The sequence below is a fragment of the Helianthus annuus genome, chromosome 12, assembly GCF_002127325.2.
Source record: "Helianthus annuus cultivar XRQ/B chromosome 12, HanXRQr2.0-SUNRISE, whole genome shotgun sequence".
In the NCBI taxonomy this organism is placed as follows: Eukaryota; Viridiplantae; Streptophyta; class Magnoliopsida; order Asterales; family Asteraceae; genus Helianthus; species Helianthus annuus.
Genome location: NC_035444.2, coordinates 86,520,508 through 86,529,895, shown reverse-complemented (window position 1 = coordinate 86,529,895; position 9,388 = coordinate 86,520,508). Strand labels below are relative to the sequence as shown.

At 34.9% G+C, this 9,388-nt stretch overlaps 1 long non-coding RNA gene across 1 annotated transcript; it reads right to left on the bottom strand.

Annotated features, from left to right (window-relative positions):
- Positions 1 to 6,446: 6,446 nt before the first annotated feature.
- On the bottom strand, positions 6,447 to 9,017 carry LOC110896885. The gene is made up of 4 exons (XR_002568250.2): positions 8,873 to 9,017; positions 8,172 to 8,247; positions 6,757 to 6,842; positions 6,447 to 6,675 (listed from the first exon to the last, which is right to left on the bottom strand). It is a non-coding gene; the product is annotated as an uncharacterized LOC110896885 (long non-coding RNA).
- Positions 9,018 to 9,388: the final 371 nt, after the last annotated feature.

Sequence of the window (9,388 nt, the reverse complement as noted above, 5' to 3'; positions counted from 1 at the left end):
TCCCCCAAAACATCAACATAATCGAAATTAAGCATATTATAACTACTATATATTCATATTATCTAGAATTCCTACTCGATTTCAATAAACATTTACGGATTACACACAACCCGTTTCATCAAAATCATTATACCACAAAATTCGACTTACTTGTTGATGAGAATACTTAGGAGGTTATGATTCCTAATTCATGCATAGCAATTTCGATCCCTAGGCCTCTTGATTGAAGATTTTCCTTGCTAGGTTTTGAGAGAAATGCTTTCCCCTGCTTTTCCCCTTTCTGTCGATCGCACAAACCCAGGGGAAACCCTAACCCTTTTTTTATTAAACTTCAACCCTTAATAACATATTTAGCCCCTCATCTTTTAGAGTGTGTGCTGATATTGAAGTTTCTACACAAACTTGGTTACATTCCTTTGGTTAACTCAATTACATAAATATATTTTAAATTTACTATCATTCTTTTACAGTATCATTTTATAATTACCGTCTTCCGTCACTTAACATCATGATTATAATATTATTTTATAACATACGAAATTTGGGGTGTTACAAGTCTACCCCCTTAAAGAAGGTTTCGTCCCCCAAACCTCTTTTGTTTCTTCTATAACACGTCTAGTTATATCCTACGTTTGTTCATTCATTCGGGTTACATTAGAGGACTTACCTAAGTATGTTGTGAGAAATTACCATTAGTCAAACATCCCATAGTCCATAGTTTGAAACTAGCATCCCGACATACATTCATACCTATCAAGATTTTCAATTCCTTGCGAAAACCAATCCCTAGTTATCATTATTTTTACTTATATATCTATTCATTTCATTCATGATACATACAAGCATGTCCCCTACATTCGTCACATATACTAGTTCATACTACCTATACCTACCATGACTCCAATATACATTTCCGCATACAACTTCATCCTCTCAAACGCATTTAACGTATCGTACTTATCCATGCATGCAATCATCTGATAATAACTTATTCATAAATGAGTTTCGTCCCTTCGTACAAATAACATATTTCAACACATTTGTATATTCAAATTCTATTCATATATGGGTTTTAATGTTTAATGCGCACCTTATTAAGTACTGGAACGAAGCCGGAATCAGCCGGTCTCACGAACTTTCATTTTTAATCCCGCCGCAAATTACGGCTACTAGCCCTAACTTACGGTTGCTACTTATTGGTTAATCTTGTCTCAAGGATTACTTATCAGGCACTAGTATTCATACAGTTCGATGATATTAAGTTCGAGTTGAAAATCATTCCTTGGCTGGCCTATAAGAGTCAAACCTCTCTTTTTATATCACATTTTGCGCTATCAAGAATTCATGCGGATGTACTTATTCAGCCCTTCACTTAACCATTTATATTCAGATACTAAACGATTCACTAACCTTACTATTTCGGCGCAATATTACGACATGCAAAAGCGATCCGAACCTCTTTGTTACCATTCATACCATCTCCAGCTTTACTTGATTCATCCTTGTGATGAGCCTCCGCTCATGGGTATTCTTCCATCGTCCTCGATAAGTTCATCATGTCATGATCCCTGCCATTCTTTTTATAAGTTTAGGGGTTTACACAATTCATTCAACTTCGTTCAGAGAGAATGTTTATTGCATCTCCTTATATATATATATATATATATATATATATATATATATATATATAGGGAGCCGCTAAAATGAAAACCACCCCCAGTTGTAAGAACCGCGAAAACCATTCTCCACCAATAAGATAATGACACCCAAAAGGGTAATATAGTCATTTAATAAAAACCATCAAATCTATTCTCTCTCCTCTTTAAATATTCTGACTAGCATTGAGATAAGCACCATCATTTTTCATCTTTCACTCGTTCTTCTCTCTTTCTAAATACCCAGATCACCACCATCACCATTATTCTCAAACCTCTCTATCTTAAAAATCCAAGATTTTGAAACCAAAAGATCTATGACGGCGAGGATTTAACAGTGACGGTGGGTTTTGACGGCGGACCTTCGGCCGGTCACCCACACCCCCTTAGGTCCCTGGTCACCGGTGACGACACCATGGGCGATTGCGACTGGGTTGAACACGAAGAGAGAGAGAGAAAGACTGGCACCATGGGCGACGGGCCGACGGCAGCGCCGCCGTGAGCGGCGGCGGTCATGGTCTCCCAACGGTCATGGTAAAAACGGTGGGTTTTTGTGGTGCATAAAGTGGGTTTCTCAGGTTGTGGTGGTCGATTTATTTGCAAAGCGGTGCCCACCCCGACTAACCACCACCGATTATCCCCTCTCCCACCTCCTTCTCCATTACCGCCGACACCTCTGATTTCCGATCACCTCGCCGCCGTACCCACCACCGGTAACATAAATCCACCGACTACCACCTACCACCGACACCTCTGATTTCTTGGTGTTTGTCTTGGGTTTTACTTCTTCATCTATTCTGACCCCAATTTTGAAGACTTTAAGGTAATCTTTAATCTGAAATTTGTTCAGTTTTGGCACCTGCATGTGGGTATCAACTGCTGAATGTTTTAAAAGAATTATGGATTTGTGTTATTTGGGTTATTTTGACACTTAAAAGATGAATCCGTTTGGTTTTGTAATTTAGGTTGTGAAGATAGTTTATTTTTGATTGTTTCTGCTATGATTTCATCAACATGGAAGTTTATATATAATTGATTATATTATATGCTATGTTTTTTTTCTTTGTTGTTGTTGATGATTTTTTTTTAAATTTAATATGTTGATTTTTATGGGTTTGTTTTTGTTAAATTTGCAGTCTGGACATTCAATTCAACTTTGCATTGAGTTTTTTTAAATGTAGGAGGCGGTGGTTTTTGGTGGTGTGGCAGTGGTTGATGTCGACGGCTCCGATGTTGGGTTTTGAGGCCGACGGCTCCGATGTGCGGTGGGTGTGGTGGTGTGGCAGTGGGTTTGGTGGTGTGGCGGTGGGTTTCGTGGTTTTTGATTTGTGTTCTTTTGAATCTGTAGGTATTGATATGGTCGATCGGGTGGCGAGGATGCAAAAAAAAAAAACGTCGATTTTGATGATGATGGCGCGGCATGGACGGCGGAGGGTAGGTTTTTTAAACCTGCAACCCCTCTTTTGCAGCCTTTTGATTATCCATTAATCTGAGCCAAACCCCGTTTTATTTTCGAGATACACTTTGTTTTGATGTTTTTGTATTTTTCCCCTCTAGTCGATGATGATAACGATATATCTGAGACACCTCCCCGAGTATGCGATTTCTGGGTGCGTTCGTTTTTGCGTAAAAAAGTTTTTGTTAATAAAAAAAGTTAAATCGTAAACTTTTTAACGTAAAATGTAAACTGTTTAATGTAAAAACGTAAAACGTAAAAAGTTTTACGTAAAACGTACAACGTAAAAAGTTTGCGTTTTCTGTGTGCGTTCGTGTTGCGTAAAAATGTTTTTGTAAAAAAAACTGTTAAACCGTAAACTTTTTAACGTAAAACGTCAAAAGTTTAACGTAAAACGTAAAAACGTAAACTTTTTAAACGTAAAACGTAAAACATAAAACGAAAAAACGTAAAAAGTTTTACGTAAAACGTAAAAAGTTTTAACGTAAATCGTAAAACGTAAAAACGACGCGTTAAAAATGTAAAAAACGTAAAAACGTAAAAAAAGGGCGCGTTAAAACGAAAAAAACGTAAAACGTTAAAAAACGACGCGGTAAAACGTAAAAAAATTAACGTAAAACGTAAAAAAACGGCGCGTTAAAACGTACAAAATTCAACGTAAAAAACGACGCGTAAAAAAAACGACGCTTGAAAAAGCCCGGAGTAAAAATCGGCGCGTTAAAAAAACGATGATTGAAACGTAAAAAACAGCGCGTAAACCGTAAAACGTTAAAAAAACGGCGCGTAAAGTTTTTAACGTAAACATCGGCGCGTTAAAAAAACGACGCTTGAAAAAGCCGGGCGTAAGAACGGGGCGTAAAAAAACGGCTCTTCAAAACGTTTTTTTAAACTAATCTTAAAAAAAATGATCATAAAAATCTGATTTCAAAAAAGTTTTTAAACCAAAAAATCAGTTCTTAATAAAAAATTATTAAGATCAAAAAGTAATAAATGAATGGGACAAAAAAGACATTTAAAAATAATATATATAAAAAGACAAAAAAAAACAAATTTTACCTAAATACCCTTTAACAATAAAATATTAAAAACATAATAAGACAAAAAGCTTTTAATATTAATATTAACTACTTTTAATCTCATCCATCCATCTAGTTGATCTAAGGGCTAAAAAGTGGTTCCCATGGTTCTTACAACTAGAGGTGGTTTTCATTTTTGCGGTCCCCTATATATATATATATATATATATATATATATATATATTAATCCTTTCTCGATTCTTTTTCAAAACATTAGTACGTTCAACCTGTTCAAAACAGGTCAATACATGACCATTACCTAACATATCTCTTCTGTTGTTTGACCCGCTCATGACGGTTCAATTCATGACCATTCTTTCTCCGATCTTTAACTTATTTCTCAACTTTCGCAGTTTAACTTTTTAAATTCAACCTGCTACTTCTTACTTATCATAGACGTATCAAAGTACACGTTCATAATTTCCTTTTCATTCTTGCATACTTGCAAAGACTTCATTTCATCATTTTATTATTAATTTGCAAGATTTTTACCAATTTCCGTCCCTACTTGAATCATTTGTCTTGGTCGTAGACGTCATTCATCCCAACTCCCAAGAGTTAATTAATAATATGTCTAACACATAACTTATTTCAAAGCTTATTTCTTCGACTAAAGTTTCTTGCTACTACATTAGCTTTCATCGGTTTTATCTACATGACAAATCAACTACCTCATGTTCTCTTGCTATTACTTGTTTTAATATCTACCAATTTACTTTGTTTGGCTTTTCAAAAGTCCAATTGTAAATACATTCTGACCTATGATTACCAATTACCCAGTTCTGGCACATCCCTCTCTAGCCGAGCTATAAGCTCCTATAAGAAAACATAATTAACCTTTATACATACCTAATGCAAGTCAAATCCATTGACTCGTTATCCATACCTGACGTTGGTTATTTCTTTCCAATCTGTGGCATTGGATGATCATACATTATGCTCACCTACAATTATAAGACTTGACAATTTAAAACATTAAATGTCGGGTTCAATGGCAATCCCCATTTGACCCGTATGACTCATTTGTACCTCTCAACCATCTTGCATACAAAACGTTTACATAAACATATTTATATAGGTAAAAGTTTAAATCATAACTTGGATAATACCTGCTTTTTAAAGAATATTTACTCGTTTGGTCTGTAATTACTTACAAATTCAAACCTTTCATTCTATCATTCCTTCCCTTCTATGTTTCGAATCTGTCTCGAGTATTCTGACATATCATTCATATCCTTCATTCTTTCTATGTTTCGAATCCGTCTCGCGGATTCTAACATATCATTCATATCTTTCATTCCTTTCATGTTTCGAATCTGTCTCGCGGATTCTAACATATCATTCATATCTTTCATTCCTTTCATGTTTCGAATCCGTCTCGCGGATTCTAATATATCATTCATATCTTTCATTCCTTTCATGTTTCGAATCCGTCTCGTGGATTCTAACATATCATTCATACTTCTCATGCGTATTTGGTACTTTCAAATCCCTGAAAGTCTTACATTTCCCTCTCACTCACGTCCACCTACTACCCAATTCTAACGGACCATCACGGTCTCACAACGTCATATGTTTCTTGTGTACTGGCCAGGTACACAATCTACATACTAGTTTCGTGTCTTCGTGTAATCGTCACCTTATGTCCGAAGAATTAGGTGTCGGCACGTGTAACATTTTCATAACTTCGTTTCCATTCTATTATTATATTTCATTAAAATTTTCCTTCACTTGATAGATTTTACCATTACATGCACCCATATGCTAAATTTACGTACCTGGGTCAATATGTCTTATTAGATACCTTGGTGTCGGTCCTAGACCGCATTCACGGATCATCTTTTCCAAGCAATCATGCTTACCTTACACATAGCATACTATTAGTTTCCTTCATATACATAATTTAATACATACTTACATTCGCTTTTAACTTTGGGCCTTGATCGAGTCTTGGATTGTACGGGTTCCTTGTCACAAGAGCACACAGGTTTGAGTTCAAGTATTTACCTCCTTCTACTTGATTCCTCTCAACCCAGGGCTCTGATACCAACTTGAAACGCCAGAACGTTAAAAAACCAATATTAAAATACTTTGCGGAAAATAGGCCCGGTTTTTTTTACAGTGAGTAATAAAGGATACTATCCCCAAATATATGAATCCACGTCACCAGATTAATAAGACATTTACAAACAAGTATTTAGAAAAGTTTCGCCATGACCCATTTGCAAAACGACCAATCCTTATGAAAACAAAACCTGCTTAACAACCAAAGTTCTCTTTTTTTTTAAACAAACATAACCCGTTACCACATTGACATACTAGCATATTGCTAAAACAAACGTTGAACTTAAACTCCAAAATACAAATAATTCAGTCTAATTGTCCCAATAAGGAAACCCATATACTTAGTGAACAAAATATCACTAAATCCTCACATCGTTGACCCGCTTCCAAGACTTGATCACTTTCGCCTTTCTACCACCCCAATCTGTCATATAACATTACCATATCATTAGTGTCGACCGAGAAACTACGGTAAGCATAATAATTACTAATATATTGACTGAACCGGGTTATTGGTGAACGACTTGTGAGCTCTTTTCTTATTTCATGATTCCGATTCAAGCAACCCCGTTGATTCTCATGACTTATTATCTACATTGAAAACACCAAAAATAATTAGCTTTTGCTAAGTGAGGACTCATAATATGATTTTGTATCAAACATAGCGGAGTATTCAATGCTCATAACACCCAACGAAACAATGTCGAGCCACCACTTCATTATCTCCAATCACACATTTCGTGACTTTCTCTATTCTAATCTGGGCGCCCCCTTTTTATCCATATCTCATGTATATCCATGCTAATATAGAATCAAGGACACTTCAAAGTAAACCATTATCAAACCGATTCGGTCAATATAAAAAAAATGTTAAACCGCCGCATAACTATGTTGTAAATTCATTAGAAAACATATACCACTATCAACAATCATTATTACCTAACACACTCTTAGTAATTCGTACATGTATTCATAACATACTAAAATAGGTTATATAGTTTTAACGACACAAGTGTCACTTGTTCATAAGCAATACCAAATGAACACATGTTTTTGCATATACAGGTTACAACACCCATGATTTTTTTTTTAATTTAGCATACGCATCCCATATTCAAGGAATCACTCACTTTAACTTATGTAAATATATATAACTACATTGAGTTTTAAAACAACAACATAATCACATCCGATTGGTTCCTTATAAATTCCTTAAGATTATGCAAGTACTATAAAATTTATGTTTTTCACTCAGCTTTACGCAGCTGTAGTAGTTCAGTATTTTCCCCTTTTTACAATGAGTAATTCACTTCAAACTAAAATTATTAGTAACGGTGACTCCGAGACCTTTCCGTGGATATAAAATACGCCCCAAACGGACATTCGGTTGCTTTTCTATGAATTTTTAAAGACTAGCAAAAATCTGGAAATAAGCTGAATTTTCAGCACTTGGGTATCTCGACCCATTAACAATTTGCACTCTTTTTTGATGGGTTTAAACCCCTAAATCATCGTCAAGACATACGCTATTGTTAAGTTGAACCATATTCAATAATTTGTATCAAACTACCGTAACTATAAAAAGAACTTCGGCTGAACAATAAGACTATTTAAATCAACACGACTGTAAACACATTCAAGTACTCACAACCGAGTCTTTTGTCTACATGAGCGTCTCCATTTCTCGATTAACATTCTTATATGAAATTCTACCCATTACCCGGTTACAAAACCGTAGCCATTACTTAAGCATTATTCCGACATATTCATACTACCTTGTTTTGACCCGTTCGGTCTACGTAGTAAAAGTTACCGATTTCATACAACCAAAACCATATCAAACCTCAATCATCATCATGCTCGATAAACTAACGCTACCTTACTTAAACAAAATAAGAAGTGATTATGGAAATCACTTACCTCGAGTGCCCGTTTCGTACATGCTTCCTCATATCCTTTCCGTTTGCCTTCTATGCTTTCCCATCTAAACATGATCCTATACTTTCATACCATCAAGGTTACATACTTCATTAGTATAACGCACATTCTAATATTGCATTCATGTCACACTCGTATCCTATTTTAACTTTACTAGTACGTCAATTTCCAACAACACAACATATAAACTAGAATCGCATCCTTTCATTCCCTACTCACATCGTAAAACACACATACAACCATAAGATCATATATGCACATACAACATAATTCCAACATTAATTATTCGCATACAAATTTCATTTTCATACTAATTCATCAATTCAACAAGAATTTCATGCTAAAAGGATAACTTAATCAGCCTAGGCATTTCATCGAACATGTTGTGTGCGTACTTTTTACAAAGCATAAAGTACAAGTACCTTGTGCATAATCTTACTATTTCATATCAAAATCATTGATTCCACAAATATCCCATAACTTTTATTCTAATTAGGTTCATTCAACAACATCCTACAATATCTAATGGGTTTTTCCCCAAAACATCAACATAATCGAAATTAAGCATATTATAACTACTATATATTCATATTATCTAGAATTCCTACTCAATTTCAATAAACATTTACGGATTACACAAAACCCGTTTCATTAAAATCATTATACCACAAAATTCGACTTACTTGTTGATGATAATACTTAGGAGGTTATGATTTCTAATTCATGCATAGCAATTTCGATCCCTAGGCCTCTTGATTGAAGATTTTCCTTGCTAGGTTTTGAGAGAAATGCTTTCCCCTGCCTTTCCCTTTCTGTCGACCGCATAAACCCAGGGGAAACCCTGGCCCTTTTTTTTATTAAACTTCAACCCTTAATAACATATTTAGCCCCTCATCTTTTAGAGTGTGTGCTCATATTGAAGTTTCTACACAAACTTGGTTACTTTCCTTTGGTTAACTCAATTACATACATATATTTTAAATTTACTATCATTATTTTACGGTTTCATTTTATAATTACCGTCTTACGTCACTTAACATCATGATTATAATATTATTTTATAACATACGAAATTTGGGGTGTTACAGTTAATTACCTGTTGTGTCTCTGTTCTGCAATTCTGCTTTAAACCAGTTAGTAACATTTGATTGCTTCAATATTGGCTTAGTGAAAATCTGTTCGTCATTGCTTCAATCAAT